Source organism: Argiope bruennichi, chromosome 6, assembly GCF_947563725.1.
Source record: "Argiope bruennichi chromosome 6, qqArgBrue1.1, whole genome shotgun sequence".
NCBI lineage: Eukaryota > Metazoa > Arthropoda > Arachnida > Araneae > Araneidae > Argiope > Argiope bruennichi.
Genome location: NC_079156.1, coordinates 92,167,342 through 92,184,949, shown reverse-complemented (window position 1 = coordinate 92,184,949; position 17,608 = coordinate 92,167,342). Strand labels below are relative to the sequence as shown.

General features: G+C 29.3%; 1 protein-coding gene across 8 annotated transcripts in view; it reads right to left on the bottom strand.

Annotated features, from left to right (window-relative positions):
• Nucleotides 1–17,608, bottom strand: part of LOC129971466 (RNA-binding protein Musashi homolog Rbp6-like) — a 573,575-nt gene that overhangs the window by 511,431 nt on the left and 44,536 nt on the right. The window lies entirely within an intron of this gene.

Genomic DNA, 17,608 nt, shown 5'->3' with positions numbered 1-17,608 from the left:
AATCTGTGATACAATTTGCAATTTGTAGGAAAGCCATATTCATGTGTGTATATGGCTTTCAGAAATTTTACTTCGAATCTGTGATACAGTTTGCAATTTGTAGGAAAGCCATATTCATGTATGTATATGGCTTTCACAAATTTTACTTCGAATCTATGATACACTTTGCAATTTCTAGGAAAGCCATATTCATGTGTGTATATGGCTTTCAGAAATTTTACATCGAATCTGTGATACAGTTTTCAATTTGCAGTAAAGCCATATTCATGTGTGTATATGGCTTTCACAAATTTTATATCGAATCTGCGATACAGTTTGCAATTTGTAGTAAAGCCTTATTCATGTGTGTATATGGCTTTCAGAAATTTTACTTCGAATCTATGATACAGTTTGCAATTTGTAGTAAAGCCTTATTCATGTTTTATGGCTTTCAGAAATTTTACTTCGAATCTATGATACAGTTTGCAATTTGTAGGAAAGCCATATTCATGTGTGAGCTTTCAGAAATTTTACTTCGAATCTGTGAAACAGTTTGCAATTTGTAGGAATGTAATGTACCTCCCCCCCCCCAAAAAAAAAAAATGAACTCAAAGTTGTCAATATCATTGGATATTTCCAGAAACTATGCGTTTATTAATATGTGTTTTATATGTTTTACAGAAAATCATTATTTAGAAACATTTAAAAACTGTATTCCTTGGTGTTTAATGATGTAATATTGAATTTACTGAGCTGATATCAAAGCTATTGAATTGAAATTAATTTCACCAAGGTATATATCTATAGAAAAACGTTAAATTTCTGACTGGAGCATCTCTTATTTAATCATATGCAGGATTTTAAAATGCACTGTTAATTTAAAGACATTAAAGTTTTTTATTTGAAACCTTCCTATTTCTATACACATACCCGATTGTACTTAAAGCAATATCACTCTTCCACATTTTGACTTATTATCCATGCCGATTATACATTTCTGCAAGGCATTGACGAAATCGGAATCAAAATTATTGCTTACCAAGCGGTACAAGCAAGAGATTAGGAAACTGTAGCTTCAAGAAAACTGCAGTTTGAAAAGATTTCTTTCCAAATAATTCAAGCACGCAAACTCTACCCAAAACCGATATAGCCACAGAGCAGAGAATCTACGAGTACCATTAGCATCGACCGTTTGTCTAATGGATCCCAGAATTCAGAAAAGGAATCCAATGGATTTTTACCAATAGCTGGTGGCCGCCGGGATTTCGGAATAAAACCAGCATTTGAATCTGATAGTTGACTGCTAGGGATTTCCGATTCTAGCATTCGTTTTACTCCTTCGAGGGCTTTCGGGATATTTAACAAAATAACGCTCACATTTCAAAAACTGCTAGAATAGCATTGCACCTAGACATAACTCGAGCAATTTTCTGCTTAAATGTATCAGAGAAGATTTATCATAATTTTTTCAACAATATAAGTTGAACATAAGTTGGCCCTTAGTAACGAATAATCAATGGAATATTAATAAATAAGATACCAGTTCAATGTAGGTAACATTCAATTGCATCTGAAATTTGCCGAGAGATAATCTCCTCAGCAGCAAAATTTCTGCTGACAATACCAGATCTGTTTGGCCAACAAATTTTTAATATTTTTATCAGATTAGTTGGACAATTTCAAAATAGAAAATTAGCAAATATGAATAAAGTTACCGACTGAATAGCAAATAAAGAGATGCTGTATCTTAAATTTGCGGATAGATAATCTGGTATGAAAAAAAAAAAAAAAAATTCTGGCGAGAATACCAGAAAAGTGCGCCAAGAATAGTCACTGCTTGTAGTGTACTGAAACGCACATACATTTGGCTGATAGATAATCGGGTAATAAATTTGCTGATAGATAATCGGGTATGAAATAAAATTTCTAGCGAGAATACCAGATTAATGCGCCAAAAATAGGCACTACTTGCATTGTATTGAAACGCGCACACATATGGCAAGAAATGCTTTAGAGGGATGTTCGAAGGTATATAAATCAAACATATGAATAGTTCGAAGAGTAGTCAAGCTGATTCGAATGAAGAGTCAAAGCCTCGGAGTTTTTATTCCAAGGTTAAGAATGTAATAGGCTTTGGGAAGTATATGATTCAAATACCAATATATGTGTTGTCAGAAACAATTTTTCCCTGCCAAAAGCATTAAAAAAAACTTTTCTCTTTACAAAATTCCTCAAGCATTTCCAAATAGAAGTCAATTGATCGAAATCATAAATGCAGATCCACACGCACACGAGCGAGACGCGCTGACACTATCGTGCCAAATCATCGGGAATTGTCAGTTACCGAAACATTCGCATACAGATGAGATGGAATACGAGATAGTGTCCAATCAGGAAGCCCGGTGACGTATGTCAAATCCCACTAGCATGCATGACGCGGATCCAAACTGCTACCCTGATGAAGTTCTGGTGACGTTATCTTTTTGACATTACGACTACGCCGCTCACGGTAGTCCGTTCTATGACGTCAGAGAGGGAATAAAACACTAAAAGAAAAAGAAAGGAATTTTATTGGACCATGAACAAAAGAAGGCGAGAGTTTATTTTCAGCAATGATAGCGAATATAATATCTGAAGCAGAAAGGGTTCTCTCTCCTCCAGGAGATGATAGCGGATTTTGGAACAGGCTGAAGAGATTTGTTCCATCGACTGTGCTCTTTGTCCTCCTCTCTTCATTCAGATAGCGGAGATCTGGATGCAGGTGCCATATCTGTTAACGCTCAGACTGCGTTCTGAATCCGCTGAGACGTGGGCTTCCATTTGGAATGAAGTGACAAATTGAATGACTGATAGCGAAGAAGAAGTTCTGACATTACCCGAAATAAATGATATCTCAAAGCATGGAATTCAGTAAAAATTTGACAAGTTGTTTTTTATACATAAAAACAAACTAGTAAAATTTTTATCATGAACAATACCGTCTTTACTTAGAAGTGTGGGTAATTAGAGAGGTGTTTACGTGGTAAGGTTATCCAGAGAGGTCCATTAAATGATGCTCTAAAGAAGTTATACTGCAATCGTTATTTTAAAACCTAATTCTAGATTCCTTTTCCCACCTATATTTGATTATATCTGATGGTAATTTCGCGGATAAATTTATATAAAAAAATGAAAGTAATAATGCAAGTAATATTTGACATTTATTTATTTGTATTTTAAGAGGACCAAAGAAGTTCGTCTAAAGAACAGCAGTCCATTTTAGTTCCCTAAACCTATCACGCAAATCGAAAACACGAAACTCTTTGCTGATCAAGCTTAAATCTAAAAATAATCTATCTATCAACCTGGATGTTTACCATGATATTCAACCCATATTTAAAATACGCAATAAACACTGAAAAATGTAACGATTTAAAATACCAAACACGATTTTCAACATTCTGTTTGCGATTCAAAACACAATCTACCTTTTTTTTGGAATACAAAAAAAAAAAAAAAAAACCCTAAACGTCTTAAAATACAAGCACATCTTGATTCATAGTTGCAGTGAACTTTCCTTTCCTAATCGTCTGCTGGGAAAAAGAAGGGTGCATTTTCAGGTCCACCCCTTCCCACTCGATCGCAGTTCCACACCGCTCCCATCAGTTCACACCATTCGGGCGTAGAAGAGGGAAGTGAAGAAAAAATAAAAGATATTCGAAAAAAAGGGAAGCAATTAAGCAGACGATTCTTAAGAGTCACTCCCCCCACTTTTTGCTTACCCCACTTCTGCTTAAAACAGGAGAGTTATGAGACGAAGCCTCTCTCTCTCTCGCATACCTTTCCACGGCAGACGACATTTAACTGCAGCCAAATCTAAATATAAAAGTTATTCTTTTTTCTTTACTCCGTTATGTGGATATTTCTTTTCATTTCATTTCATCTCATTATTTTGCTTTCTTCTACCGCCATCGGTTGTGATTCGCTTAATAAAAGGCTAACTGTTTGTTTGCAGGAAAGACAGACTCGAGAAGAAAGGAAATGAAAAATGCAAGCTGACTTCGTAGTTAAGGATAAAAATCAAAATTAGATGGAACAATAAATGCAATTTAACTAGCAATAGGTAAAACTTTCTTTGTTTTCCCATGAATATATTGTGAAATTATGACCAGAAATCTATAGTAACAAAATGATAATTCAAATTCTATTCGAATTTAATGAATCAACAATCAATCGTACTTGAATTATGTTCTAATATAAAATGAAACTAAAATCGCATTATCTACTTAAATTGCATTCTTATATAATTAATATACAACTACACAATTTGCTTAAGTTATCCTCTAATTTAATTAAACATAAGCCGAATGTTCTAGTTAATGTTTAATCTCATCTAATTCCATAAGTCACACAATTTTGTTAAATTCTACTTTAATATGATTATACTACAATCATTCGTTCTTCTTGATTTATATTCTAAATAAATTAAGCTAGAATCACACTTTCTGCTAACACTCACTAATTTGGAATATACTGCACGTCTAGCACGAGCTATAAATTACGATTGTTCAAATATTGTAATATCAGATGTTAGTGTTCATTCAGCGACGGGAATCCAAATTCATCTGTATAAACGAAGAAATTTAATCTGCAATACAAATGCATAACCGTATAATTTGATGTTGATTTGATTTAAAAATTTACAGTATGGTGTATTAAACGCGTATAAAAAAATCTGGATAGGGCAGACTCTTTCTACTGGATAAGTTGGCCTTAATTTATAATAAAACAAACGAAATGCACCATATAACACAGGCATAATATTCTATCACGAATAAATTGTAACTTAGATATCTTCAAAACGTGGAATACCAACCAAAATAATCTTGATTATGATGCATGCCGGAAATCTATATTTTCTTTCCTAATAAGAGGAATTCATTTTTATAAATTTTTTTTCGATTTGTAATTTAAAAAATTGTTTAACATACATAGCATTCTAAAATTGATATATCACACAAATGTTTTTCTGAAATCGTGGGAAAAGCTTTAAGGGATGGCCCAGCAATAGAATATAGGTTCACAAAAACAGAGTGTTCTTTATTAATGAATTAAATTGTGATTTCAGAGGAAACTTTGCCTATATTTCAGACTCGCCTTCATGTACGATGGCACTTTGGAAAAACAGTGACAGTTTATTTCCAATTAACAGCTTTTTCTTGGCATTTATAGCGCTGGCGTATGTTATAATACAGGTTCCTTGCCAATAAGATTGCGCCTTTTTTTTCTTTTTTTTTTTCTATGCGAAAACTAGATTCTGATACAGGGAAAGTATTCGCAATTTAAAAAAAAAATCAACGAAATTTTGTAACCATAATTATAATAATTGTTTTTCATATCACACTTATCTGAAATTTCTTCAACACTCTCTTAAAATATAAGTATATAAAATTTCATTCCGTTCTTTGAGCATTAGGATCGCTATGAAATTTAATTCAAAGCGCTTTTTTTTTCAGTAGGGGTAAAAATAGAACGTAATGTGTAAATCTAAAGAATTTATTTCCAGAAAAATTAAATTTTATTTAACATACAATGAAACTTGATAAAATGACAAGTTCAATAAAGCGACCACTTCATAAGTTTCATTCGAGGGAAGATAAGTATATTGAGGATACTTTTCGTCCTTTTACACATTTCTTTTTTTTAAATATATGATACTTTACATTTCAGAGAAAAAATGTTCCTTATCAGTGTGATAAGAAAATAAGCTAACAAAGCCTTCTCCAAACTTGATTCAAACGCTATTTCGTAATAGTAATTTCCATCGATCAATTTAATCTCAGGTGCAATACACGGCACTCCAATCCTAAACCCGAGGGATTTTCACAAAATTGAACATGAGATGCAATAACTGTTATATTGGATGCTATCCCCTGTTTACAAATTTAATAAATCTCAAGCTGCTAAACAGTCTCATCTGCTATTTCTATTTAACAAGGCAAAAGGTATATGTGGTACAATTTTAATGTGAAATTTGGTTTATTTTAAAGCCACAATTTTGCAAAAAAAAAAAAACTTATTAAAATTTTGTTGATGTTATAATGAAAAATGAATATGAAAAAACTAGAGAGGAAGTTTCATTATTGAATTTGAAAGTAATTGTATAACAATGTACAAAATATTTATGATGCCACAACAAAATAAATGTGCAAAAGAAACATAATACCAATTGGTAGATTTTAAGTAATTATATGTATGCAAATATATATTGGTATAAAATGAATAAATATAAGAAAATTTTTATTAAACGTTAACATGCTTTTTTCGTCAATGAACAAAGCATAGATTAATTAGACAATTTCATAACCAAATTACTTGTGAAATATTATTTCCAAAATACCATTTCAACGACAGATTAGTTAGTAGTATTGTATCCTTCGTTTGTGAATAGATAACCTCATATGTTTTAAATCCATATCTGAGAGAGATTTAATTCACAGTATTTAATATTGTGTGTATTTTCTTCTTAATATGGACATGTGTAACAGCTCTGAAAAAGCAAAATAGATACATATCAGACCTCCTTTTATCCGAACTTCAGCTGCTCGGATCACTTTTTAGAAATGCAAACAAAAATATTATTGAGTAAATACGAAAAAAGCGAAATAACTGACTTTAACTGATGTTCAAAGAATGGCATTTTAATATAGTATTTAAATACACAAAATTTAAAAGTAATGTTTCTGTAATCATTAAATGAATTCATTATTAGTAAATTCATTTTTTATCAAAATAATCTTTCGTTAATTATCCTGATATTTGATCATTTAAATCAGATTTAGCCTTGATTAATTCGCATAGCTGAAGTTTTCTGTATTATATGTTATTTCATGAAATTATAGAAAAATGCCAGAAAATATACACCTCGTGTTATTTAACTTCATTTAATTTGATTAAAGTGGGCAGACATTGGTCAAAGATAGTAAACCAATAGGATATTTTCACAATGACGAAAGGCAGCCATAATGAGTATTTGTGAAAAAGTAATTTTATATATTTCACTGTCTTATAACTTTTTTAATGTTAATTTTCGTTTTCGGCCGCATAACTATGCATAATAAATAATTATTTTTGCCCGATTAATTTGTGTATGAATTTCTGTATAAATCTAACAATATGACTAATAAATCCGCTTGGATAACTTCTATTTATAAACTTATTTTCAATTTATAAAGTGTTTTAAGAACAAAAAGAGAAAGAACGAATTACAAAGATGTGAATTTCACAGAAAAAGTATATTATATGCATTAATATATTCTCGGAGAAACTGTCTAAAAATTCTCGGTAGCCATTTTCTAGGTACGAAGGCGAACTTATTAGGGATGTCTTCTTTATCCGCATTAAAGTCTGACAATGATGCAGTGGAAAGTTAGTAACTGTCTCATTTACAAACCAAATGCAAACTCGTTGTTAGCCGCTGGCAAATATTCTGAAGGATTAAAAAGAACAAAAGTCGGAAGCTCTTAGTTGCCGGAAAGTTGATAGTCAGTTTCAAAAAATTGTTCAGCGCAGGAATCATTTTTAATACAGTATTTCTTAACTGTTAAGGTTTCTGGAAGCCTTAGAAATGCTAAGCAGTTAAGCCTGCGACCTAATCATACAACTACAAATATGTAAAAAGGCACATTTATGGTTTTTAAGTTTGCATACATAAACTGAACACTACTGTAAAAAAATAATCTCTAATTGGCACGGGTATTGAAAAAGAGCCAAATAGGAAGTGAATCTCCTCAGTCAATTTAAATATTATTAATAATAACTGTAACTTTTATCTGATTATTAAGGGAAGTAAAAACTTGAAGCTGGTGTATTTTAAATGGCATAGATTAACTGTTGCCAGGAATTATGGTGTACGCACATTGAATTTTCAAAAAGTAGGATATTTTTCTTAAAATTCTTTTTGCTTTTTATTTTTATAATTATATTCAAGTATATTTCTCAAACTGGGAATTCAACATTGGGGAAAATTCAGAATTCATCATTTTTGTTATATTGATGAGAAACCATGATTAGAGAAGACAGATTTAAACTGAAAGATGAGCATTCGAGTTTTTAAATAAATAAACAATTAGTGTAATCGATTAAAACTCCCAAAGAATTTCACTTGGGTATATAATACATAACTTGCAGTCAATTTCAACTTTTTATTATTTAGTTCCAGTTCAGAGTTTGAGAGACTTTAGTTAAACTAACATTAACTAAGACATATACATAGATTGAATGCAACATTTTGCCAAATACAATCATGAATTATTGTGATTTTTTTTCAAACAGCTTATAAAATAATTTTATGAGCATGATAGAATCATTATATTTATTGATATTTCTTTTTTAAAATTCGACGAATATAACTAAATGCGATATTATAATACAGTCAATAATATGACTTATTCATGTTTCATTTTCTTCTTTTTAGGTGCAAATAAACAAAAAGGAAATAAAAATAATAAAAATTTAAAAGTGTTCAATCAAGTGAAACAAATTTTGTCTAAGGCAGAGTGATTGTTTCCCTGTTGTCTTCAGGTCGGAATTGGACTTTTGAAATCAGGTTTAAATTCTTGTTTTGAAATATATTTTTTAAATAGATAAATTAAAAAACATAATCTTCCGTTATGTCAATAAAATAAGTCAGGAAAAATGAATGAATCCAAAAAACAATAATTATAACACAATTAATGGTAAACTGATACATAATCTTCATCAAAAAATCTAATCTTCTGCTAATAGATAGGTTATAAAGCAAAAATAATCTTCGTATCTTCTCAGCTTCTACCGAATCGTTCTTATTATATTTTTATTCCTATATCAGTAAACATGCGACAAAGATAACATTTGAAATATCGAATTTTATATCCGTTTGTAAAATGCCGACGCTTTTTACAGAGGAAATGATACAATTTTTTCGCGCCAAAACTTTCTTCGAAATTTAGAAATGGAACATTTTTTCTAACTATAAAAAGGATAAGCCAAGATATGATACCTTTTTTTATATGGAATGCTCTATGTCGGGACTATTTTAAGTCCTATGCATATGAATTTGATCTCATCTTTTTGATGATTTATCACAAACTTTTAATATTATGCTATTGAGATTTTCAAAAATTTATTTCTTTTAATAATTACAATCTAAAAATAGAGTGAAATTTTATATCAGACCAGTTGTTTGGCTGCGATATTAATAGCATTAATTTAATGTCTGCCAAATTTTATAAATTAATTCTTATTACGCAAAACGAACGTTATATTTTAAAGTATACTTCCACAATAAGCATAGAATTTTCTGATTGGCGAAACTGATCCAGACTGCAGGCTGTATCAAAGTTTTATTTTGCAGTAAACTAAAGGGTGCGCGGGGGAGGGGAGTAGGAAAACATTGCTATCTAGGGGTTATAAGCTTTCATATGAAATAAAAATTTGCGAAATCGGTACAGTGATTAATGCTGACGGATTGGCTCGTTGTTTTAAATGTATATATTTTAAATAAACGCGTCCTATTAATGAAAATATTAAATGATAATGGCTATAATTTAAATGAATTTAATCATTCAATAGATAGAATTTTAAATTTTAAAATGGCATACAAATCATAACATAATAATTTCCAAAGTAGTGATAATAGAGTGTTTGTTATAGTGCCCCACTCGATACGAAAAATAATTGCACATTTAATTCCAAAACTACTTTTTTATTACACTAGTTACTAATAATTCGAGTTTAATATTTAATTTATAATAAAAATGGTAAGTGAATTGCATTTTAAAATAAGCTGCTGTAATATTTTAATCGACATGTGCTCTTTAATCGCTTTTAAAAATACGAAAGATTGAAAAAAGGACTACTTTTTTTTTTAGCAAGACTGATTTTTTAAATTCCAATTTAATTCACGAACAAGTTTTCGAAATTATCAGTAAAAAATAACAAAACTACAAAATAAAGAAATCAGTGACACTCCATGCAATCAATAAAATTTAATGTTATAATTATCAAAATTGCAGCGTTTGAAAAAATTATAAATTAACCGATACCACAACAATTAATTTCATTTTTTTTTCTTTACAAAATAATGTTTTTAAACCATTTGCTTTCTGCATGTGTTAGCCGTAGGGAAAAAGGGGCCTGCACAACATGCTCCTAGATAACATATTTACAGTTACTATCATCATTTTCTAAAAATATTCCACTACAAGAAAGCCAAACGAATCTGAAGTCATTATTTTTCAATAAAATAACAATTCCCTGCTAATAGATTATTGTATAAAAAGCAGTTCGTTAAATCAGATTCTCCAAGGAACAGTAGAGCACAGAAAACATTAATGCCATGATGGAAAAAAAGAGAAAATTCATTTAATTACCAAAAAGAGAATTTTTAATTAATTTGTGAAAGTTAATTATCATTTAAAAAAAAGAAAAGCTTTTGTCAAGCATTCTCAGTTATTTTGTGTTCTATTTTTTATACAGCAGTCAATTAGATATATTAATCTATTTTTTTATTTAAATTTAAAAGCAAAAGAGCAGTAGGAAAATTCAGATCCCTAATACTTTTAAGGGAAGAAAACCGTCACAAGTGCAGACCTTTTTATTTTTTTAAATGATTTTAATCAATAAAAGCTTTTTAATAAAATTTTGTAAATAATAATTAAAAACTAACAAGTATTTTTGATTTTGAAGAGAAAACGATTTTGCTACAAATATGATTGAAATGCATCAGAATAAACTAAAAAAATTAAAGAAAATTTAATTAAAAATGATAGCTTAATAGGACATTTAGATGCTAAAATCAAATGCTATGAAATTAATTGTTATTGAAATCGATTACAGGGTGGATTTGCATCACAATGATATAAACTTTATGTTTCTGTTCTTTCAGATACCTTACACAGGTCAGTAACTTTAAAAAGTCAAATTATTAAAAAAAATTACATAATTGACTGACACATACCATTTGATAGTGAACCTATGAGTTATTGTATACATTCATCAATGTATGAAAGCGATAACTCAGAAACGCAGGGAGTTTAAATAACTAAAATTCGATATGCTATTTCGATAACATTTTTATTTATTTTTTATTTTTTATCAAATTTGGGAGCTAATAGGTGAAATCTGATATGCAAAGATGGAAAAATCAGATACAAATTTTCATCTGGGTGGATTTGCATCAGAATGAGATAAACTTCATTTTAAGTTATTTCATTTACCTTGCACAGATAAATAATTAAAAAAAATTTAATTATTTAATTTTTTTTACATAATTAACTGACACATTTCATTTGACAGTGAACCAGTGTATCTCTGCTTACATTCTAGAATATATGAAAGTGATAACTCAGAAATGCAGAAAGTCTAGACAATTAAAATTCCTTATATATTTTTGATATCAATTTTTTTTATTTGTATAGAATTTGGGAGCTAATAGGTGAAATCTGATATGCACAAATGATTTCCTTTACAATAAGTCAAAAGTAAACACAAAGCATGCCATATTTATTATAGAAGTATGCGATAATAAGGAGAAGAAAACATTTCCAATGGATTTTGTAATATTTATAATTTAAATAAGAAAAGACCTTAGCAAATTAAATAAAAATATAAAACATCCAACAGTCATCTACCACTGATAATGATGATTTAAAAGACAACACATAGCGACTCTAAAACCTATCCCAATAACTTTAAGGGACGATGGACTCTAATAGACATTTTTGGGAATTATTCAGTCAGGGTTATGAAATTTTTTAAGCATATGTATTAAAATATAAATATGTCGAATTTCGTAAAAAAAAAACATTTTGAAACGAATTATATGCTTTTTTAATTTAAAGGATATATAATTTTTAAAAATTTCAAAATATTCCAGGCGACTTAATGTTGAATTTTTTTCTATTATTCTTTTCTTACTATCCAATGTAAATTTATTTGGCACAAAATTACACATGATTTTGTAATTCAATTAAATGCTAATTTTTTGAAATATTTTTATGTACCCTTAATGAATTTCCATAGGAATTTTATGTTTATCTCAACTAAAATTGACTTTACGAAAAACTCGAGACATAAAATGCATACCCCATTTTCTTTTAATGTTTGAACGAATTCTTTATTATCAATTTCATTTAATTTCTTTGAAAATTAAGACACTCGAAACATTTCAAAGATATTTAAATCTAATTATAATATCATTTTGAGAAAAGTAATCAAGATGTACTTTTTTTCCCTCTTAACCCTTGAAATATTTATTTTACTGAACAATACATATAAACATATATTTTGATGATGAAACGATAAAAATAAAATTGCACGTTTTCGTCTATTTTTGCTTATTTTAAAGTCCACTTTCCCCTTAAGATATGATACACTGATTACATGGGCATAATGATTAATTTTTATCGATCGAATTTTTGGCCTATATCACTCTAAAATGCCGATTTCTTTTTAAATGGTGCAGCACAACCACCTGCATTAACTAGCAAGAGGCAATCAATAAGTTTAGTTCACAGCAATCCTTTTCTCCTGGACAGTTTCAAGCGCCAAGAAAACGAAACGCTTTTACAGTTTTCCTGAAAGGGGAAGGGGGTGGGATAGAGGTGGGTGGAGGCACCACTATGTTGTATGCCGTCGTGGCATCTAAGAGAAAACAGAGAACATGTTCATAAACTTTTCCATTAACCCTCCGAAACCACCTTGCCCAGAAATCACGCAGACGACTTAGATCACGCGACCGCCACCAATCCCTCGGATGGGACTTTTGCACTATTATGTCCGCTGGGTTCACAGAAGCAGTGCGGTGCTTTTGATTAAGTGGTTTTAACATTTTAAATCCATTAGAGTCGGCAAGTTTCGGGAGGGGGGAGAGGCATATTTTCGGGAGAATAATAGATATGGATAGGAAAACAAAGGTATCGGAATATGTTAGTGCGAGGATTGGGAGAAAACGCATTTATTTTGGAAGTTAAGAGAGCAGCCGCAAAGAAACGAAGTTAAACGCGTCCTGGTTTAATCCTTTAAGATGCACGTGAGTAATGGAGTCGAAAAAGTATTTTCGCTTTCTCTTTTTCTTTCATTTCTTTTAAATATCCAAGAACATTCAAGCAAAGAAAAAAAAAGTACTGAAATCGAAATTTCGATGAATTATTATTTTTAGACTTTTCTGTGTTCAAAACAACATTAAATGAGTGAAGTCTGCTTGTGAATAGGTTAATACAATAACGCAGCAAGATAAATAGATGGTAATCAAAATTGTATATTTCTATCAAATTTTGTCTTCTGACTTTCAGTGTACAAATAAATACGATAACTCAAAAACACAATATCTAGAAGATGAGCTAAATGGATGAAATTTCTCATCAGTTTTTATCGTCAGAAAAACTAACATCTGGATAATTTTAAATTAAATTCCTGATTATCCCCTTGAACAAGTTGATTGTAAATCAGTCTGTATGTTTCTGTGCATTCGAACCGAAAAATTCGAAATCACAATCAGCAAGATAAATGAAATTTGGCTTTTGGTCTTGCAAATGCAGATCTGTATTAGAGTTTTCATGCAGTTGGTCAATAAAAAGTGGTTAAAATTAGACATCCGATTTTTTTTCTATACACTATGAAGTTCTATAGGTAACGGGCCACTTCATGTACGTATGCGAGGAATGAATACTCCCACTTGTTTAATCTTCTTTTATTCAGAATTTTTATTTAAACAAATATTATGCATCATGAGGATGAAACAAACAAATTATTTAGACATTCAATTAAAAAGTTATTATATTCATATTTGATTATTTTGCATTTAAAAGATTTACGTGAATTGTGACGAATATTTCCTTCTTTAATGCATAATTTTATACGTTTGCTCATATTAAATACAGAAATTTTAGCTGTTCAATTAAAAAAAAATCATATACTCTACATTACCCCACATTTAAAAATTAAGTATATTTTTTTGATTTCATGCTCTGATACAATTTTTTTTCTGATAATATTTTATTCAAATGTTCTAGAATTCAATTTATATTCAAACAATTTAGAATTCAACTTATATTCAAACAATTTAGAATTCAATTTATATTCAAGCAATTTAGAATTCAATTTTGATTCTACGGTTGAATTAGCTTCTTGTGTAGGCATCAAGAGCGATCTGAATGATTGTCGACTCTGTAGAAAAATGTGGAAATTCAAGTTATAATCAAACGGATCGCACTCCAACTTCCTTATTTAGGAGGTATGTCTCGTCATTGTAATGGAGTTAATTTGACTCCACAACATTGCTATATTCACCAGGAAAGCAAGAACCTGTTTACTTATACAGTCGCTTCCTCTCCACTTACTCGAGAACCCTTCCAGACGAGAAACAATTTCAAAGATGAAAAAGAGAATATAACTAAGATTATTTGCATAATATGTTTCAATATTCAAATTCTGCTTTCTATTGCATCGGTTAAATAAGAGGACTTTTTACCGCCTCTGAGATTTTTTTAATATCTCGTTCACACTATCCGTTTTTTTTTCAATTAAATTATTAACTTGGTTGCAAAAAATTATGAAATACTTTTGAATATCTTTCATTTAATTCAATTTATTGTGGCAAAACATCGCTTCTGGATTTTCTGAACACCTTTTATCATCCGATATTTTTCAGATCATTGCAGCAACTTAAAGTATAGAGAAAAAGTAGCATTCTTTTTAACAGTACATGAAGATTGTTTTGATAAAAAAAATTGATCGTAATAATCTTAACTAATGATTGTCATATTGTTTTCTCACTAGTCAATTAGTTTTTTTTTAAATTCAACAGCTGCACGTATAGTTACAAAATTTAAATCTAAAAATTTTTTTAATTATTTTTTCAATTTCTATGTATTTATTCGTATGTATTATGACGTAAAAATAAAGTTAAATTGAGCGTCAAAATGTTTTCTGTCTCGCTTTTTTCTTAAATGTGTTTTAAATAATTTTATACATAAATTTGCATAGTTTTTTTTCTATAATATTTCTAAAACTTTTCCAAGAGGTTAAATTATTAAATAACTTTTAAAATGATACTTAATTAATTAATCGCTTACAATAGTCTGTGATTTTTTTGTGTTTAAATTGAATACTTTGATATCAGCTATATGTGCCTATTTAACATAATAAATGCACAATTAAGAATTTGATCTTATAACAACGACAGAAGCCTGTAAAGTAATTAGTTAAAAATATTCGTATATCATTTCCAAGGACAAATTGTTTAAATGTTTAAACCGTAAGTACTTTCAAATATAATGCGAAATTTTAATGCAGTCTTTCGACATCATTATCAGTTTAATAAATAGTCTCCAGTTTATATAATAAATTAAACAAACAAAGAATTAACAATTACGAATAGAACTGCGATTTAAAATCGGTAATTAAGTGTAAACTGGCAACAGATTCGTTTAGCGTGGATCCCGACATTTATAAAAGATATATTTTCGATAATTCCTTAGACTGAGAATGGCAACATTACATTGCAGTTAGAAATGCTGAGACTTAATTACTATAATGGCAAAATTATCGATACAATCTACACAAGACATGCAAACGTGAGACTTTACTATCACTGAGTAATAGTTAAGCACATATTCCAGTTCTTATCGAAATATTGGTTAAGAAAGGATGAAGAGATAGTGCGAAGTAAAGTTAAGAACATAGATGATTAATTTAGCAGATATTTAATGTAGGATGTCAAAAGATGATATATTTGAAAATCAATTGTAATAAAAAGACGGCTAATAATTTCTCGGATAATGGAAATATCGAGTTCATTTATGATATATTGTTAGTTCTATCGTTAGAAACTCAGTTTTCCAATTTCAGTCGACTTTGGAGAAAGGATGGTCAATATTATTTATAAAAGAAAACACTGCTAGACAATTTATCAAGAATACAAGAAATAAATAATCGTTAGTTGAAAGCATTAATTTTTGCAAACTGAATCATCTTTAATTAAGATATGAATCTATCAAATAAATCAGCATTTTGAAAGTATACTATCAATTTTGTGAAAAAGTTGAAGATAAAAGTTAGCAGACATAACACAACATTAAAATTTTTTTTTGATTTTTGCACCATTTGTTGGACTGTTTCTAAACACGTAAATATGTGAATCCTACACCTAAACACGTCAACAAGCTATATATATGAAACTAGGCATTGGTTTCAAATGCAGAATCAAAATTTGAACTGAAATATCATCTGAAAAAAATATATGGTTCTTGTATCACTATATATCACAGCTAAATAGCTGAAAGCCTGTTAATGAAATATTTGTTAATGATATTAGTGGATTGTTGCATTTATAATTTTACGCGAAATTATAATTTAAAATATTTTGAAAATAGCTTTTCAAAAATTCAAAATATAAGGATAAATATAGTACATTTAATGCAATAAACCTGTTAGAGTATATATATATATATATCTTAGACTTCTTTGAAGTAAATGTAAGTACAACAATAAAATGTAATTCTAATTGTTGGATATATTGGAATATTTGGATGGAATTATTACAAGAGATAGAAACTAAAATATGTACCAGTATTAGAATATCGTTCCGAATTTTTCTTCCCTTTTCAACAATTTTGAAAGGAAATGCTCATATTTTAATTTTGTTTGGCAAACATTGTTTTATAGTTCGGATTGCTGCGCTGTTTGATTTTTTTCTTCTATGTAAACTGCAATGAAATGCATTTATTCTCTAAAGATTCTTTTCTTTTTTTAAAACTTTTCAACAACTCACCATCGGTTGTGACTTTATAAAGATTATTTTAACGTTGAAAAGAATAGCAATGAAATGGAATAAAAGAAAAAGAAAATATAGTAATAAACGACGTCCTAAAGAGATTTCAATGTATCAGATTTTTTAAAAAGTGAAGTTAAATCTTCAATAACTGATTCATTATTATTATTATTTAAAAAATTACGAAAAGTGAGATTGATTTATTGCGTAACACTAAAAATTAGACAAGCATATTTGCCATTCAATCAAAAGATTCCGAAAAACCACATTATTACTTTTTGATGCTTTATTACTTTTTGAACCCACAGAAATAAATAGATGTTTTTACATATTTCTTGCTATTCCCATGCAAATAAATAATTTTTTCCTACGTTTATTTCAATTATTTTTTCCCTTCTTTTCTTTTTTTAACAATTTGCTGTCAAATTACTGAGACTCAATACGTATGTACATTCAAGTCAGATATAATACCATGCGACGTACTAAGGAGATTTTTTTAAAGAGATAATTTAATACTTGATTCGTAAGTTTTTTTACTCATAATTCTTAAAAAATACATCCGTTATTTCTATTTATTCTTATTAGATGCCAATCGAAGGTAATTCATAAAAGAAGTATACTCATGTTAAAGTAGAGAAGAACTCTTCACATTTCTTTTCAGCAAATGGTCGTCTTTTTTTACCACTAAAAGGAAAGCATCCCAATACAAATAATGTGTACCAAAAAATACAACCACCATTGTTCATTTTTAACATTTGTCTGCATAATACCTGCCGACGTTCCCATGGCTCAATCGATGAATATGAAGAGGCTACAATTGATATCATCGTATTTTTA